This window comes from Corvus moneduloides, chromosome 7 (genome assembly GCF_009650955.1).
Source record: "Corvus moneduloides isolate bCorMon1 chromosome 7, bCorMon1.pri, whole genome shotgun sequence".
Taxonomy (NCBI): Eukaryota; Metazoa; Chordata; class Aves; order Passeriformes; family Corvidae; genus Corvus; species Corvus moneduloides.
This window is the reverse complement of record NC_045482.1, coordinates 37106375-37122736: the sequence shown is the minus strand read 5'-3', so window position 1 is coordinate 37122736 and position 16362 is coordinate 37106375.

Below are 16362 nucleotides of genomic sequence, written 5' to 3'. Positions count from 1 at the left end.
CAAAGGCTGGAAAAACCTCTGAGCCCATTGAGTCCAACCATTCCCCAGCACTGCCAAGGCCACCACAGACTCACGTCCTCAAGTACCACATCCACAGGGGTTTTAAATCCCTCCAGGGATGGGGACTCCACCATTGCCCTGCCAGCCTGTGACAAGGTTTGGCCACCCTTTCAGTGAATAAAGTTTCCCAATATTGAACCTAAACCTCCTCTAGTGCAACTCAAGGCTGTTTCCTTTCGTTCTGTCCCTTGTTCCCTGGGACCAGAGCCAGATCCCCACCTGCCTGCACCCTCCTATCAGGAGTTGTTGGGAGCAATAATGTCCCACCTGAGCCTCATTTTCTCCAGGCTAAACATCCTCAGCTGCTCCTCATCAGACTTGGCTCCAGTTCTGCTCTGGGGTATGTCCTGCCCCTAAAGAGGCCTGGCAGGGTCTTGGGTGGTTTATTAGGGAAAGCAAAGTGAGGAGGTAAATCCTGCTGGGAGCCTTGTGTGGGGAAGAGCCTCCAGCCCTGTTCCTTTGTGCTGCTGAAGAAGTCCAACCTGGGTGTGAAGGGTCACCTCTTCTGTATTCTGGACACTGCACAGAACCATTAGGATGGGTGGTGTAAGTGGCTTCCATTTATTACTGATCTTACTGCAATTATTGAAGTTGCTCTTAACTCTGCTGTTGGCAAATGAAAGTCAGTGAGGTGTTGTTTTACTAGAAGGGAAAAATCCAGAGTGATGAATGGGCTGCAGAGATGAACAACAGGAATCTGTGTAGGTGTTTAGTGTAAAATATTGGGGGATTTTGGTGTGGAAACACTTAAATAGAAAGTAGTTGATGAAAGAAAGTAACAGAAAAATATCTGAGGCCCAACCTGATGCAATAAAATCATTTTGGTGTCAAAGCCCAATGTCAACAGCAGCCTTGGTGCTTGAAGTAATTTCCTTGGTTGTTCTGGGATGAGCTTCACCCCTTTGAGGTGCACATACAGAAAAGTTGTTTGTTTTAGCTCTTAGGGAGTTATGAAACCACACAACCAGTGTATCTCATCTCTGCCTCTGAAAATTAACACACCTCCTGCTTTTTACTCATGGAAATGAGGTTGGAAAGTTCATGTGTTCCTGTCCCACCATGCCAAAGTTCTGTAATGGAAACTCTCACTGCTTCCAGATTTTATATTTCAGCTACTGGCTTTGTAGAGGTGAAAAATTTCCATCGCCCTGTAAAGTAATCTCTGTTAAACCTTCTAATTCCTGAAAACTTTTCTAAGTCTCCTTTGGTTTTATATGCTAAGGATTGAATTTTTTTAGAGGGCGGTATTAAAAAAAATAGTCACTTTCAGGTACAAGAATTAATTAGCCCAAGAATTTCAATTTTTGTAGTGGCAGGTCATACTAAATTAGCTTTCCTGTGGGAAAAAGAAAAGCTCAATTAAAACAAAAGACTTGTGTGGAAGAGATTCTACGACCTATTTCAGGTTTGGTTTTCAGATGGGTGTCAAATTAAGAGTGATATTAAGATTTTATTCAGGTCTGCGTTTTAAGAAGCTCCAACTTCTACCAGAGAGCAAGAGATAAACAGAGTCAGTTCTGCATGACTTCTGATATAAAAACTAATAGGATGGAAAATTACTTTTAAGTAGAAGATGTGGCTCGATATTAGATAATTAGCAGTGCTTAGTTGAAGTTCTGTAACAGCTGAGTGACAATGAGGATGTTCTCTGTCTATAACCTGAGAGCAAAGGCTCCTCTCGACACAAGTGATCTAAAAACATTTTTTGTGCTTTAGATATTTCTTCTTACTCCTCGTAGTGTGGGCCAGATACCCTGGTGCTGCTCAGAGCCCATCTCAGGGTTTGATGCAGCTGGCCAGACTCATCTCATTTATCCTGGAAAACTTATGGAGAGCATAAATTCCTAGTGGTTTTGGTCTTGACTTCTTCTGTGAGGACAAATGAATAATTCGTGAGGTCCATACACTCTGATTTAGTTCTTACACTCTCAACACTTACCAAAACTTAAATTAGCTCATTTAGTCTGGAACAAATCACCTTTGCATGTGGGTATGACCTCAGGTGGATGGAGTTTTCCAGCTTGTTTGAGGAAGAAAAGGTTTTGAAAAGCACCTGGGAGCATCTGATTGTAAGTCAGAGGCAATTTTATCACTAATAGTGAAATCGCCATTGCAGAGGAGTTTACATGAGCAAAGGAGATCAGGGCAGAGCCTGGAGGACAGCAATGGAATTCCATTCCTCTTTGCCATGGTGGTTTGGAGTCACATCCAGGAACATGTCCTGACTCCTGAGCTTTTTCTGGCTGTGTGTTCTGGTGGACAAGTAACAATCACTTTGGTTTTGGTATGAAAATTGATAAGAACATGAGAAATGGTCTTCTGGAAAAGGCTTGGCCCATCCTTCTGCCTCTGGAAGTGCAGTGGGAGATGCTGTCCAGGGAGACCAAAGTTTTCCACAGAAACACAACAGCTCAGAGTTGTTGCGAAGCACCAGCAGTTGAAGTATCGAGGCTGAGCTGACTTTCCTTTTCCCTGCTTTTTTCCCCCTGGATTCTGGGTGTCAGGAGGACATCAGGAGTTCATTTTGACACTGCATTTCTTTTTGGAGCTGTTGATTAAGTAATTCTCCCTCTTATTTTTGGCTTAATTTGGAATAATTTCCACGAATTCTGAGGGCTCAGCTATCTCATTATGTTATTGTAGTTTAACCAGCTACTGCAATACACCTTCAGTTTGGCCAGAAAGCCTGCAGGGACTTTGTTTGGGTTGGGTGATTTGGTTGGGTCCTTAACCTACAGAAACTTGCTTCCATGCTTGAATCCAAGAAAAACAGCGCTGGGCTGGATGTGTGGTGTTTTGGGAACAGCCATGGAATTCTGGTGGTTTGATGGGGGAGATCCTATCTTTGGTCTACCCCAGCATCCCATAGATGGATGGGAAGGGAGCTGAAAAATGGGAAAATACCTTTGCTTGGGTTGGAAGAACCCAAGAACTCTCTGAGGAGATAAAGACAATGGAAGAGAACAGGGAACACATTCTGGAAAACTCTAAAGGATGAGCCAGCAAGAAAAGGGGTGTTAAAAGACATCAGGAAACAAGGACAAATTCATGAGAAGAATTTTCCAAGGGTGATTTTGTGATTTTTCTCTCTAACAGCTCCCAGACTCAAGCTAATCAGAGAAATTAGAAATTCAAAATATTTTGCCAAGGCCTTTCTCAGAGCAAGGCTTTCGTGGAGACCTTGTTTTCCCCAAGAATGCCCTGAGCCCTGCCTGGCTTTAGCATGGCTGAGCCTAAATTAACATTCCATTTTGGCTGCTTTGCAGCCACAATCTATCTGTAACAGGAGATTTATCCCTGCAGCTGGTGTGGCAAGTGCCTCAGAGAGATGAGGCCATTACTACATACAAGTATTTTCTTTTTCCACGCTCATACTTTGAAGGGATCACACATAACAAAGTTCAGGACAAAACTGCACCAAAGGAGAGGTAAAATTTCAAAATGCCTCCTTTTTTTCCAGCAGTGGTTACTTTCCCTTTTACTGGGAAAGTTAAAAAATCAAGTTCCATTTGCAAGTAACTAGCAAACAAAAAGATTTAATAAGTATTTAGCACTCTGGTTTGCAAAATACCATTAATATAGATTTTTTTTTTTCTGTTAAGAATGCTCCCCAGCAAGAACAAATCTCTCATGAAAACCTCCTCTAAAGAAGAATAAAAATGGCTTTTATGTGACAAACTCCTGAATTAAGTAACACTTGGATGTTGAAAGATCGCAACAGAGCTGGAACAAAAGAGAAGAGTCTGACTGAAAAAGCAAATCATTCAAATGTGCCTGGCAAAGGATATTCAGGGTTTGCTGTCTTGAGGGTTTTCACCCATCACTCAGGCTGCTGTCACTGTCTGTAGGAAACAAAAGCCTTCAGACTCTCTGGGTACAGCCACAGATTGTCTTCTCCTTAGGGCAGGGAACCAGTGGGAAATGATCGGTGTCCTTCCTTTCTGGTCAGGAATTTGTGGATTGACAGTGTGGTTCAAGTGTTTGGGAATGAAGGTTGAGACCAGCAGCCTAAAGGGGCTCCAGGAGAGCTGGAGAGGGACTGGGGACAAGGGCTGGAGGGACAGGACACAGGGAATGGCTTCCCAGTGCCAGAGGGCAGGGCTGGATGGGATATTAGGAAGGAATTCCTGCCTGGGAGGGTCTGGGATAGAATTCCCAGAGCAGCTGTGGCTGCCCCTGGATCCCTGGCAGTGTCCCAGGCCAGGTTGGATGGGGCTTGGAGCAGCCTGGGATAGTGGGAGGTGTCCCTGCCCATGGCCGGGGGTGGGATGAGACACAAACCCAAGAATTCCAGGATTCTGTGAGGAGAGGGCCGTTCATGCTCAGAGGAGCAGCTCACGCTCAGAGCTGTGAGTGGGAAGTGCCTGGCAGGGGCTGGGCTGGCAGATTTGGAGATGCTGATGGAAAGAACATGGGGCAGAGCTGTAGGTGCACCAAGGCTTCTTCCAGCAGCTGGAGGAAACCTCAGAATTCCTTTGGGAGGCTTTAACCAGTGCTGCAAGGGCAACAGGTTGGGGTGGAAGCCATGTAGGAGATTCTCCCTACTGCTCTCCAGCAATTTAGGGATATTTTCTCCCTGGGCTGGGTTGTTTAGGGGAGGTGCTCTGCTGGATCTGCTGGTGCTGAACGGGGAGCAGCCGATGGGATGTGCAGCTCCATGTCAGCCCTGCTGCAGGGCCCTCGGGATAAGAGCATTTCAAACCTTGAAATGCTGTGGGAAGTGAGCAGGGGGATGAGCCCTGCAGTGATTGATCTGCCTGTGAAGCTGGCTCTGCTTGGAGCAGGTGTTTGGAGCAGACACCTCCAGAGGTCTCACAGATGAGGTTGTTCTGTGAGTCTCTGGTTTCTCAATTTTGGAAATTTCAATTTTCCAAAATCGGAAACTATGAGAGGTTTGTTTTATGAGGCCCACATCTTTGTTCTGGGGATTTGTTTCAGTATTTGCTGATTTGTAGACCTGTTTTTCATCTTTCCCCTAACCCTTCCCTTGTGTCATTATCTGACTATGACTTCTTGGAAGTCAAGTTTGGCTTCTGGTCCTTTATCACAAAGGAAAGGCAAAATATAAAAGAAAATATGACACATAGGCAGCTCTTCTGGACTTTTAGTCCTAATAGTCTCAACTAATAGATGAATTCACTTTAGCCTGTTTCTGTTGAACCATCAAAATACAAAGGAAATGAGAATTCATGTTTGTGCTGATTGGAAATGCAATTACTGAGAATTTGATGAAATAGCTGGCTATAATTTTAGAGCATTAAGATAATTTACTAGCCCTATCTACCAGCGCTAAAATAGAAATATCATTTAGTTTTCTCAATATTTTACTCTTTTTTACACCTTTTTCTCTTGTCTTTCAATTCTCAGTGTTTTCACCCAGTTTCTACTGCATTTGTGGAACATTAGTGGTTGGCCTGTAAATGTAATTTTATTTAGTTATAAGAACTAGATCAGTTTACTAGGAAAAAAAAAACCCACTAGTGATGTTTGCATTTAATAAAAATTTGTTTTCCTAAACTATATTGGGCCAACATTGATTCAGCTACTTTGCTTTGTTATTTTTTTTTTTGAAAGTGCATTACCTGTGCTTTTTTACCTTAAAAGCTGCGATGTGCTTGGGGAGGCTGATATCTGCATCCAGGTGAGGGGTTTGAGGTTTAGATTATTTCCTAAGAGCTACAATTCTTGTAAAACACCAGGTAAATTTATATGGAATTAATTGTCCTATCCCTACCAGCCTTCAAAATCTCAGAGAATACGTGGATTCAGACCAGAGTTTTATAACTCGTGTTCAAATTTTGCTGAAGTTTTGGTGAAGGAAATGTTCAGCTTTTTTGTGTACTCCCTCTAGTGCTGAAGGTGCTGCATGGCTGAAAAAATAAACACAGATTTGTATTCACCAACCCAGGGGAAGAATTAATCTCATCTCTTATTTCTTTGTTGTTTTAGTTCCTTTTGGCTCTGCTCTTGTGGGAACTTTGGCCCACTTGAGCTGGTGGCAAATGTGTTGTGTGACCAGCTGCGCTTGAAAAATTAGGGTTAAGTTGGGCTTTAAAGATAAAATTGTTTCAAAATTTGCCAAATACAAAACAACAATGAGAAAAAGCCTTTGCTGTCGGTCGGTGCCTGATCGTTAGACAAAATGATTGGTCCCTAAATTAATCTTATATTCAGGCATCTATTTGTTGCAGTTCCTTGCAGCCACATTTAAACTGGGGCTGGAAAGAAAGACCTGGATGAAAGCAACTCGGATTTTTCAGTTACATAAAACTCTGAAAGGCTTTTACAAATTGCTTCTGTGTGGGAGGCAGCTTGCTGCAAAGCTGTCACTTGAAACTTTATCAATCAGAAGACAGTGCTGGTTTTAATTATGTAGATTTTCAAAGTAAAATAACTTTTTTTTTTTTTTTCCTTGCCTGAAAATGTAGAACAGAGTCAGGTGAGCTCTGGAACAATCTGAAAGATTTTTGAAGAGTTTGCTGGGCTTAATTGAAATAGCTTCAAAAAGCTGGCTTTTATGAAGTGTAGTGGAGTCGAAACGTTTTCAGCTTTCTTCTTTTTAAAAGAAAGATCTTTTTCTCCTTGTACATTGTGCAAATTGTCACTAACTTCTAATTATCTCTCTATCCAGCCATGGTGCCCATCTCAGTGCTGTAAAGATCTCCACTCTCTGCATTTTTATGGCCTAATTTCGGTGCCTTGAGCCCTAAAATAATGTGATGCTGTAGAATTTTGTGTCGGTCGAGGCGCAGCGGGGGCAGCGAGCGCTGGGCTCTTTGCAGAGCTCTGACAAATCCTCTCCTGGCACTGACATGCTGCAGTTGCCACCAAACAGGTAAAATCCCTGCAGACGTGCTGGAGTTTGCTAGGAAAGCTCCAGAGCTCCGTTAGAGATGCCATGAAGCTGCCTCTCCTGCATCCTCAGAGAGGAGAGACAATGAGCTGGATTTTATGCGGCTCTAGCAGGAGAGTCGGTGGGAAAGGAATGTGAATTAATCATGAACACTCCATTTTGCTAATGTGTTTGGTGATGGGGGAGAGAGACAGACAGAGTGTTTCCTTTTGCTCTTTTCCTTTTTGGGTTGTTTGACTTCATTAGGAGTTGGATTTTGCTGTTTGTTCTCACTCTGGGAAGCAGTCAGCACTAACATGTCACGTCGTGGTGACGGATATGTTCTCCAAAGCCTCTTCTCCAGTGTTTATTGTGCAACACAGTTGGCACCACTACCTGTGGAAATTGGATAAAATCATGATTTCTACCAGAAAAAGGCACTTGGGCTCTGATTTCTGCTGGTTTTGACACCGGCTCCTTCTTTTCCCAATTTTCACATCATCTTTCTTAATTCCCTCTCCTCTGGCAGTGCTGTCCTTTTTCTCAGCCTGGTGCTTGTAGGTTGTCTGAGAAATCTTCCTGCTGTGGGGGTGACTGAGCTGTGCAGGGAATAGCTGCTGATAAAAATGATGGATTGCAGCTCTCCCTCTGGGCTCCTTTCAAAGGCCTGGGTGACCCAGTGCTCAGCTGGGACAGGGTCACAGGTCCTCACCCCGACTTTTTGCAGATTCCCTTTTTGAGCTTCCGTTGCTTTTTCCGTGTTCTTTTCCCGCCTCTGCCTGGAGTCAGCCTTCTGGCCACTTCCCTTCCCCTGGCTGCTTTGTCTTCTCCTCCAGCTCTGTTTTAAATCACGTTGTATTTTTGGATTCCACACCTCCAAGGCTGTGACCTCTTCAGTGAACTTGAAGAATGGGCTTTTCTGTGGCTTGGAGTCTCTCAGGGTCACAACTGTCTGGGAGTGGGGCACATCAAAGTCAACTGTCCCAGTTTTTGGCATTCAGACTCGGAGCCAAAAAAAGAAATGTGGCTGTATCTTTGGGAATTTATGGCTCCCAAACCCTAGGTTCTTTAGGTCACTCAAACAAAGGTGCCAACTGCTATGGATGAGCTCTTCTATCCCTCCTTTTCTCAAACTCCAGGTTCAGAAAAAAAATGAATCAGGAGTGTTGCAGATGTAGAGGCCAGTCCCTGAAGAGATTCCCACCATGCCAGAGATCCCAATCTCCATCTCTGCCCTTCCCTTTGTGCCCTAAGACCTCTGAGTGCAAGGACATTCCAAGAGAAGCTCATCTGAGCACTGGCTTCCCATTCTCAGACTGGCAGAGAAGTCCTTGACTCCATCCCAGGGAAGGGAAAGCTCAGCAGAGCCCTGCACCATCCTGAGGCCAAGGAAAAGTTCCCAGGGGAGCCCTGGAGCAGCACATGGAGCTTGTGAGCCCTTGATGATCCATTTTATGCATTCCCATGTTGGCCCTTGGTGCCTTCAGAGCAATTGTGCTTCTGCAGGAACCACATCCAGAAACTTCTCTGGAACAGAGTCATGGAGTCATTTAGGCTGGAAAAGCCCTCTAAGGTCAGAGCCCAACCATTCCCAGCACCGCCAAGGCCACCACTGACCCATGTGCCCAGGTGCCACATCCACACGGCTTTGAAATCCCTCCAGGGATGGGGACTCCATCCCTGCCCTGGGAAGAGGACCCTTTTGGGAAGGAATTGTTCCCAATATCTGATCTAAACCTCCCCTGGCACAGCTTGAGGCCGTTTCCTCTCATCCTGTCCCTTGTTCCTTGGGAGCAGAGCCCGACCCCCACGTTTCTTGCTTCTCTTCCATCTCCACCAAGATTTGAGGGAGAGATTCACCTTTGAGCCTGTTCTTGGTTTCTGAACCCAAGGAAGGATTGATGTTCTCACAACACTTCAGAAATCCATGTAGAAGCCAAATTCCACTCTCTTGTTTACTTGTCTATGAATTATGCCTGGAATTACCTAAATTTATTTGCAGCTAGTTGAGCATCTTGTGATTCATAGGTGTCTTCCCAGTAGTACTGCAGGAGATGGTTACTCACATCTAGCAAAGCCTCCAAATTTTATTTTCAAGCTGCAGGCTGTGAAGTGGGATTGACAGTTGCTGAAATTTGTGGCATTTGTAGTCGTAAAAGAAAATGTATTTGAAGTAGCACCCAACTGTGTTTGGATTACAGGTTATACACCCAAAGCACTTCTGGCATTTCTGCACTACCCCAAATGCAGAAGGATGAGGAGAATTCACCATTTAAAGATTTGGGTCTAAAAGAAGGGGTCTAGAAGTTGACAAAATCTGCTCTTAAAATTCTCTCACTTCGTTTAGGAAAATGGGGTGATTTAAAATGCCATTCTGAGATTGACATGAAAATTTGAAGCCTGTATCAGCGACTGTTATGTAAATGGTTCTTGAAAAGTCTCTGGATCATTTACTCAGAGGTGTATTTAAAGGAGGAAATGACTTATTCATACATTGTTTCATGAACTCATACTGTGGGGTTTTTTTCCAAGCTACTTGAAAGGAAGCTCAAAGGATTATGAGAGTGTAGAAAGCCACGTGATAAACAAGGGCAGTGGAGTGGGTATGGAGGTGACAGGAAAACAAAGCCTGGCAATAAATACTGAACAAACAACTGAGACAACAAAACAAGCTGAACTAAATTGCTGAGCCAAGTCTTGACTTGAGATGTTTTCACTGGGAACGTCAGAAATTCTTTCGGGACTTTGACTTGCAAACAAATGATCATTTCCAGGGAAGATGTACTGATAATATCCACCTGTCTTAGGCATTGCTCTGGGGTTAACTCTTGCTTAGGAAGGATTCTGGTCTTTTCATAGGGTACTGTGTGTCTTAATCCTTGAGAAATGATGATTTTTTTTACCCAGAAGGGCATTAGGAAGGACCAACCTGGGCAGCTGGGAGTCACCTGTGACCCATCAGATTATCTGGGTAACGAGCAAAGAGAGACCAATACAAAGATCCTTCCCATAATACCACTGCTGACCCCAGGTTCCATCATAGTGTATTTGTGATTTGATTTATTCTTTCTAGAAATCTTTTTAATATGTTTTTATTGCTTCTGATTTAATTAATCCCTTTCCAGTTCTTCTTTATCTGGGTTGTTCTGTTTATCCATCAGCTCATGCAGCCTCAAGGTTATTGTAGCTCAGAGGAGCTTTATGTGTTTTGTACCTTTGCTTAGCAGGGTTTCTGTTGGTTTTTTTAATACTTTCTTAATTCCCATATGGTTCAGATCTATGGGAAACATCAAAACATCTCTTTTTTTTAAAGTATCTTGGTAGAGAAATGTTCATAAAGAAAACCCAGTTTGTTGTAGTGCATCAGGTTCGTCTTGGAAGCTGTGTCCATAGCAGAAAGGTACCATGGAATATGTTGGATTGGCTATTTCTGCTCTTCTGAAACTGTAATTGAAATATTAAACTTACCATGGGCTTTTCTTTAGGCTCATATTAATTTCTAAGTTAAGAGATACAAGCACCATCTCTACTTTTGCATTTGGGCTTAACTTTAAGTACACCCTTCTTCTTTGTTCTCGAATTATTTTACTTTTTATTAATCATTGCAGATCAGTTTGACTGGATGGAAAATAAAGTCTGGAAAAGGCTTAATCTTGACTGCAATGAAAATATATCTTTATATCTGATGGAGCAAATGCCCAGAGGGAATAGATTTAATTCAGCAAGGAGGGTTTTTCAAAAGCTTTTGTCTTCTGCCCTCTCACAGACAAATTTTGGCAGAAAAAGAGGGTTCTGCAGCTCAGTATAATCAATAACTCAACTGCCTTTCTTCAGGCTCCTTCCGGCTGAGTTTTAATTTGGTGTCTTTCTGGAATCTGTGCAGACCCTGTCAGAATCACTAGGGTTAGAAAAGACCCCCCCAAGATATCAAGGCCAACCTTTGGCCGAAGCCCTCCATGCCTGACCACAATTTCAGTGAACAAATTGTTCCTAATATCCAATCTAAACCTCTCCTGGCACAAGTTGAGAGAGGACCTTAGTCTGGAAAGAGAAGAAGTTTCCAGCAAGGCTGGGTTTGGCTTTGTGCAGGTTGGGGAAGATCAGTTTGTTCTGGCATTGACAGCGCTGACCCTCAGGGAGAGTCTGACTGCTGCTCCTTCAACCTGAAAGAATATTACATTTCAGAGATGCCTGGCTGTTGCTATTGGGATATTCTCAGTTTTATCTGAGTTTTACCTGGCCATGAAAATTTCCCAGGATGTCAGGGTGACTCTGAAATGCTGATACCTCGGGGATACAAATTGGAATGAAACCGCTGCTGGCTATAGGTGCTGCTGTTGAGATAGAGAATAACACTGATAAATTTAATGTAGAGCTTCCACTCTTGCATTTTTATTTGATTTTGGGGTGACTAACTCCAGTCTGGATGTAGAGCTGCAGAAATCTTCATGGTTTGGTCATTCACATCTGTTAATGGCTTTGAATCAATAAACCAGAGTCCATGTATTTGCCACAGCCATGGCAGAAGAATTATGGCTCAGATCTCCTTGGCTTTAGTGTCTCTGTGTCCAGCTGGCTGTGGGCTTGAAGACAAAGGTGAATATTCAGGGTCGTGAAAGTGAAAAGGTATCAGAGATTTTCTCCTATTTATCTTTGCCAGTTGTACAGAAAAGACACATTTGGACTGAAAACTCCTCTGTGCAGTGCAATGATTGATTGTGTTATATTGAGTGTTATTTTTCATAAAATGTAACTCAAAAAACTGAATTCTGAACTATGAAAGTCTGTTTGCTCAGTGTCCCTTTTCTGGGGCTGGTTTAGAAATGTCCTTGGAGGAATCCTGTTGTTTTTTTGCCTCCCTGAGAGCTGTCTTCAGTGAGCTGTGGAGAAAAAGGGTGCCCTGAGCCTCTGTAGTTAGATTTAAACAAAGATTTACTCAGTGCAGACACTATGATTGGATTTTATGGTATTCTATGCCTGGGCCAAGGAAGAGAAATCTTGTGTTTGAAAACAGAGTTTGTGGCAGCAGGAAGAACTTAGTCATGGAACCTCGGAGTTGCAGGAGGCAGAAAAGCAGGAAAGTGGTGCATAGGAAAATTAAGCTTAAATCAAGGCGTTGTGGTTAAGATTTAATCCTTGTTTTTCAGCAGAGAAAAAATGTGTAACTCAAACACTGAAGAAAGTACACTTATAAATCTGAATAATAAATCAGGCATGTGTTTAGGCAAAGAAATTGCTTGTGTCTCTCTTGAAATATATATCTGTGGTATTTCTTATTTGAGTTAGGAAATAAGAACTTCAGGACAGTAAAACCAAAATTCTTTGCTTGGCTCCACAAGGTAATAACTCACCCAGTCCATCTCCATGTGATCCACACATGTTTAAGACAGATAAATCAAGTGATGATAAGAGTTATTAGTTGCCCACATAAAAGAGCTTGGGCCTGACCTCATGCTGGTGGAAGGGATGATCAAACCAGAGTGGAGTTTGCAGAGAAGGAGGCAAGAAAAAACCCTTTTTGTGTATCATCCCAGATGTGTTTTGCCCTTCCCTCTCCTGCCATCAGCTGTTTGTCTTTATGCATGGTGTGGGAAAAGTGGAATTAAACCTATTTCTTATTTTGCTGCTCTGTGTTTAGTCCCTTCAAACCCTGGTAAATGTCCATCTTACCTTTCCTCTGTGACCATGGATCACTTTTATTCAGAGTGCCCAGACAGCTGGTTGCCTTTGGGTCCTTTTAATTTACTGTCTGTGTGTGAGTATTTTGTTAGGATTGAGATGTGGCAGTGAAACAGATGCTGATCTGGACTCTGTGTTTCTTGCTCTGTATATTGAGGTAAAAAAGCAATAGATGTGCCTTGAGGCTTCAAATCCCACAAAACTGGATTTTCCTTCTGTTTTATTGGACTGTATCAGTGTTTTGTTGCTTATTTTTATTTGCTGTTCAGAAAGTGAAAATACGTAAGTGACTGCGAGTATAAACTTCACTAATTCTGATAGGCAGCTTAATAAATAATAAAATAATAAACCCTGTATTTTTCAGTGTCACCATCACTCTGAGGTCTGAGATGCCGAACACTTTAGAGGCAAAACAAGCTGGATCCTTTCTTCTGAGATTTGTGTGTGCAGTAGCCCCAAACCCTCCCTGCTCTGAAGAGCCTTTTGTGCACACAATCATGTCTTTTAGGTATTTAGATATTCTAAGTACCTTCTGTGCAGAAGCAGCAGAGATCAGGGCCTAATGGGACAAGAAGCAGAAGAAAGAGCTCATTGTCAGGAGGTAATAACTCCTTGTCATTCTCCGTGGGAGGCTGGTGGAGGTTAAAAAAAATGGGAAAGAGTGTTGCTAAGCACTTGCCATATCATGTCTTGGTTAACCAGGATAGCCTGGTTTTAAGATCTCCTCTCCAGCAAGTTTTAAATAACTGTCCTGCAGCCTTTTGCTGGGAAGTGAAGCTGAATTTACTTAGTCAGTCTTCTGAGATTAATAGATAAATATTAAAAATACAGTGTTGTCTGATCCCTCTGAGACCCTTCTGGAATATTTTGTCTCCCTATTAAGGTTGTCCCATCAGTACCTAGTATTTGTCAGGCCATGTTGCTTTTGATCCTCTTGACCTTGAGCAGCACGTTGCTGGAATGTGATCCTGAACCCCCATTTTCCTGGAAATGCCCATTTTTCTGTAGATTACCCTTTTGGGGATGTGAGAGGGGACACTTTGGTGGGGGCAGTGTGGCCATTCCTCACCAACTCATCATTGGTTGCTCATTATTTGGACTCTTCCTTCACCTCCATCATGGAAACTCATTTCCCGACTTGAAATCTTATCAGAACCCCCTGCTGCAATCGAAGTCTGGTGACTGCCCTCCAAAGCCAGGAAGGCTCTTTGACATTTGTTAGCTGGCTGATCTGTTTGAGAAATCTTACATAAACTCCAGCAGGGGAGCTGCCAATTCCTGCATGTTGGAGGAGAAATGCTTCCTTATTTGGAGAGGTTTGCTCCTACTCGGGGCCACAGCAGTGGTTTCCAAACGCCTCTGGTATTTGATGACTGTGGCATAACTTTGGAGGTCTTTGTGTGCTTTGTGTGCCTCCTTTCAGCTGTTTTGAGATCACCGGGTGGCAGTCGGGGACAGTCCTTCTCTTTGCTGCCTTTGGAGTGGAGGGCAATGAAGGGAGGGATGGGTTTGTTCTATCCCAAAAGCAACCTACAGAAAACCCCCAAATTAAACCACCTCCTTCTTCCTTTTTATCTGTATTTTTTTTTTGTTTTGTTTTGCTGAGGAATAGAAAAGAGCAAGATGAGAATCTCTCCAAATTTCTGGGAGACAGCAAGGGTGGATGCTCAGCTTTGGGAAGGGTCCTCACCTTCACCATGGACAGGATGTCCTTGGGCAGCAGCAGCAGGGGCTGAGTCCTTGGCACGGTGTGGTCCTGCTGTGGTGTAGTGCTCGTGGTCCCTTGGGACAAGGATCCATGTCTGGGGAAGGGAATGGGACTGGGGAAGAGTCTGGAGCTCCAGGAGTGGCTGAGGAAGCTCAGCCTGGAGAAAAGGAGGCTCAGGGGGGACCTTGTGGCTCTGCACAACTCCCTGATAGGAGGGGGCAGCTGGGGAGGTTGGGCCCTGCTCCCAGGGAACAGGGACAGGACAAGAAAAAGTGTCCTCCAGCTGTGCCAGGGGAGGTTTAGGTTGGATATTGAGAATAGTTTCTTCCCAAAAGGGTCTTCTGCCCAGGACAGTGGTAGAATTCCCATTTCTGAATGGATTTAAAAGCTGTGTGGATGTGGCTTTAAAGATGGTTTAAAGGTCTTTTCCATTTGAGTCCATGATTCAGGTCCATGATTCCATGGCCACCAGGGTCACTCCTGCAGCACTGGTGTGAGGCCACGTTTGGGGGACGGAGCTGAGGCTACTTCCATGGTAACTTCCATCAGTGGATCAAGTGCAGAAATGCCAGTAATTAATCACTTTTGCAGTCTGGGGTGGTGATGCCAATTCTGTAATGGGGGGGGGGTTCAGAAATACATTGGAAAAGAAAGGCTGAAAAATCCCTTTCCCTTTCCTCTGACCTCTGTTTGTATTCAGTGCACCCCCTGCACAATGCTTTCCTCTCTACACCTATTTTTCTCCACAAACTGTTTGTTTAGGAATGCGAATTACTTTGCGTTGCTGCTTCTCTGGAATTTATTTGTTGCCATCTCCAGAGTTGGTTTTACATGTTTAATTTTATGATGTTCATGAGGCAACGTTGGCAGGAACGGCGCTATAAAAAGCCTTCATTTCATGGAGTGGTACAAACATGTTTTCAGCTGAATTGATGACACTGAATATAAAACACTTCTCATTTGCTCTTCCCCTTAAGGTTTGTTTAATGAACTAAAGTTTTTCTTATTACTTAGAGGTGCAGTTCTTCCTACCCATCCAGAAAGGATACAAAGCATAATGTGCATTTATGGCTGCCATTTCTGTGAAATAACCTGCTTAAGGAACCTTTCTCTGTGCATCTTGGGGTGCTATGGAAATTACTCCACTCTCTTCTTTTTTCTTACTCTTTCTCCTTGAACTCTTTATTGTGAATAAAAATGACTCTGAATGAGATCTTTATTAAAAAGCCAGTTGGGAAGGTATCAAAATTTGGATGCAGATTTGTGGTCGCACTCGGGCAATGTGTTTGAGGTAATTTTAGGGATCGAGACCACCCTTTCTGGTCTTCAGGTTGCATCAATGCTGCCTGTGAGCAGCCATGATTTATTGAATTTACATATAATATCTCTCTCTGGCAGTGGGGTGATATTAATTAAAGTGTTCATTACTGTTTATGATCTGATACTTTGCAGGAGGCACTTCCTTAGGGGATTAATAAGGGCTGGGATGGAAACAAGTGTGTTTCCAATGCTGTTTTCCATACATCGGTGTCTAGAGGCTCAGAGTGGTCCTGTCTCCATCCAGGACTCATCTTAATGCTTAATTAGCTTTCTGGCAGGGCTGTCCAGGTGTGCCAGGTCACATGGGGAAGCTGGGAAGGGGAAGAGGGGTGAAGCAGAGCCTGAAGTGAGATAATCTGTGCTGCTTTCCCATGCACGGGTGTGGACATGCAGTTAATGCTTCATCAAGGGCTTGGTCTCCTGCCCACCACTTCAGCTGACCTAGAATCCAGTGTAAATATTAAAAAGAGTTAGAACAAGCTGTTGCATAAAAGACTGTGCCATAGATGCTCACTCTTGTAACTCTTCATCTTCCGGCGTAGCTTCTTTTCCCACCACTTATTTATTGACACGGCTCCATATGGGACAGCTCCAGTTTGGGCAAAAATCAGTCATTTCTTCAACTTCCCCCACACCTGAAGTGAAAATTAATGTCACCAACCTCAGGGTGCCATGGCACACCAATGATGGGCACTGCAAGAAGGAGATGCCACACCTTTGACTGAGCATCTGATAGACATAGGAGACTTGGAAGAGAAGGTTT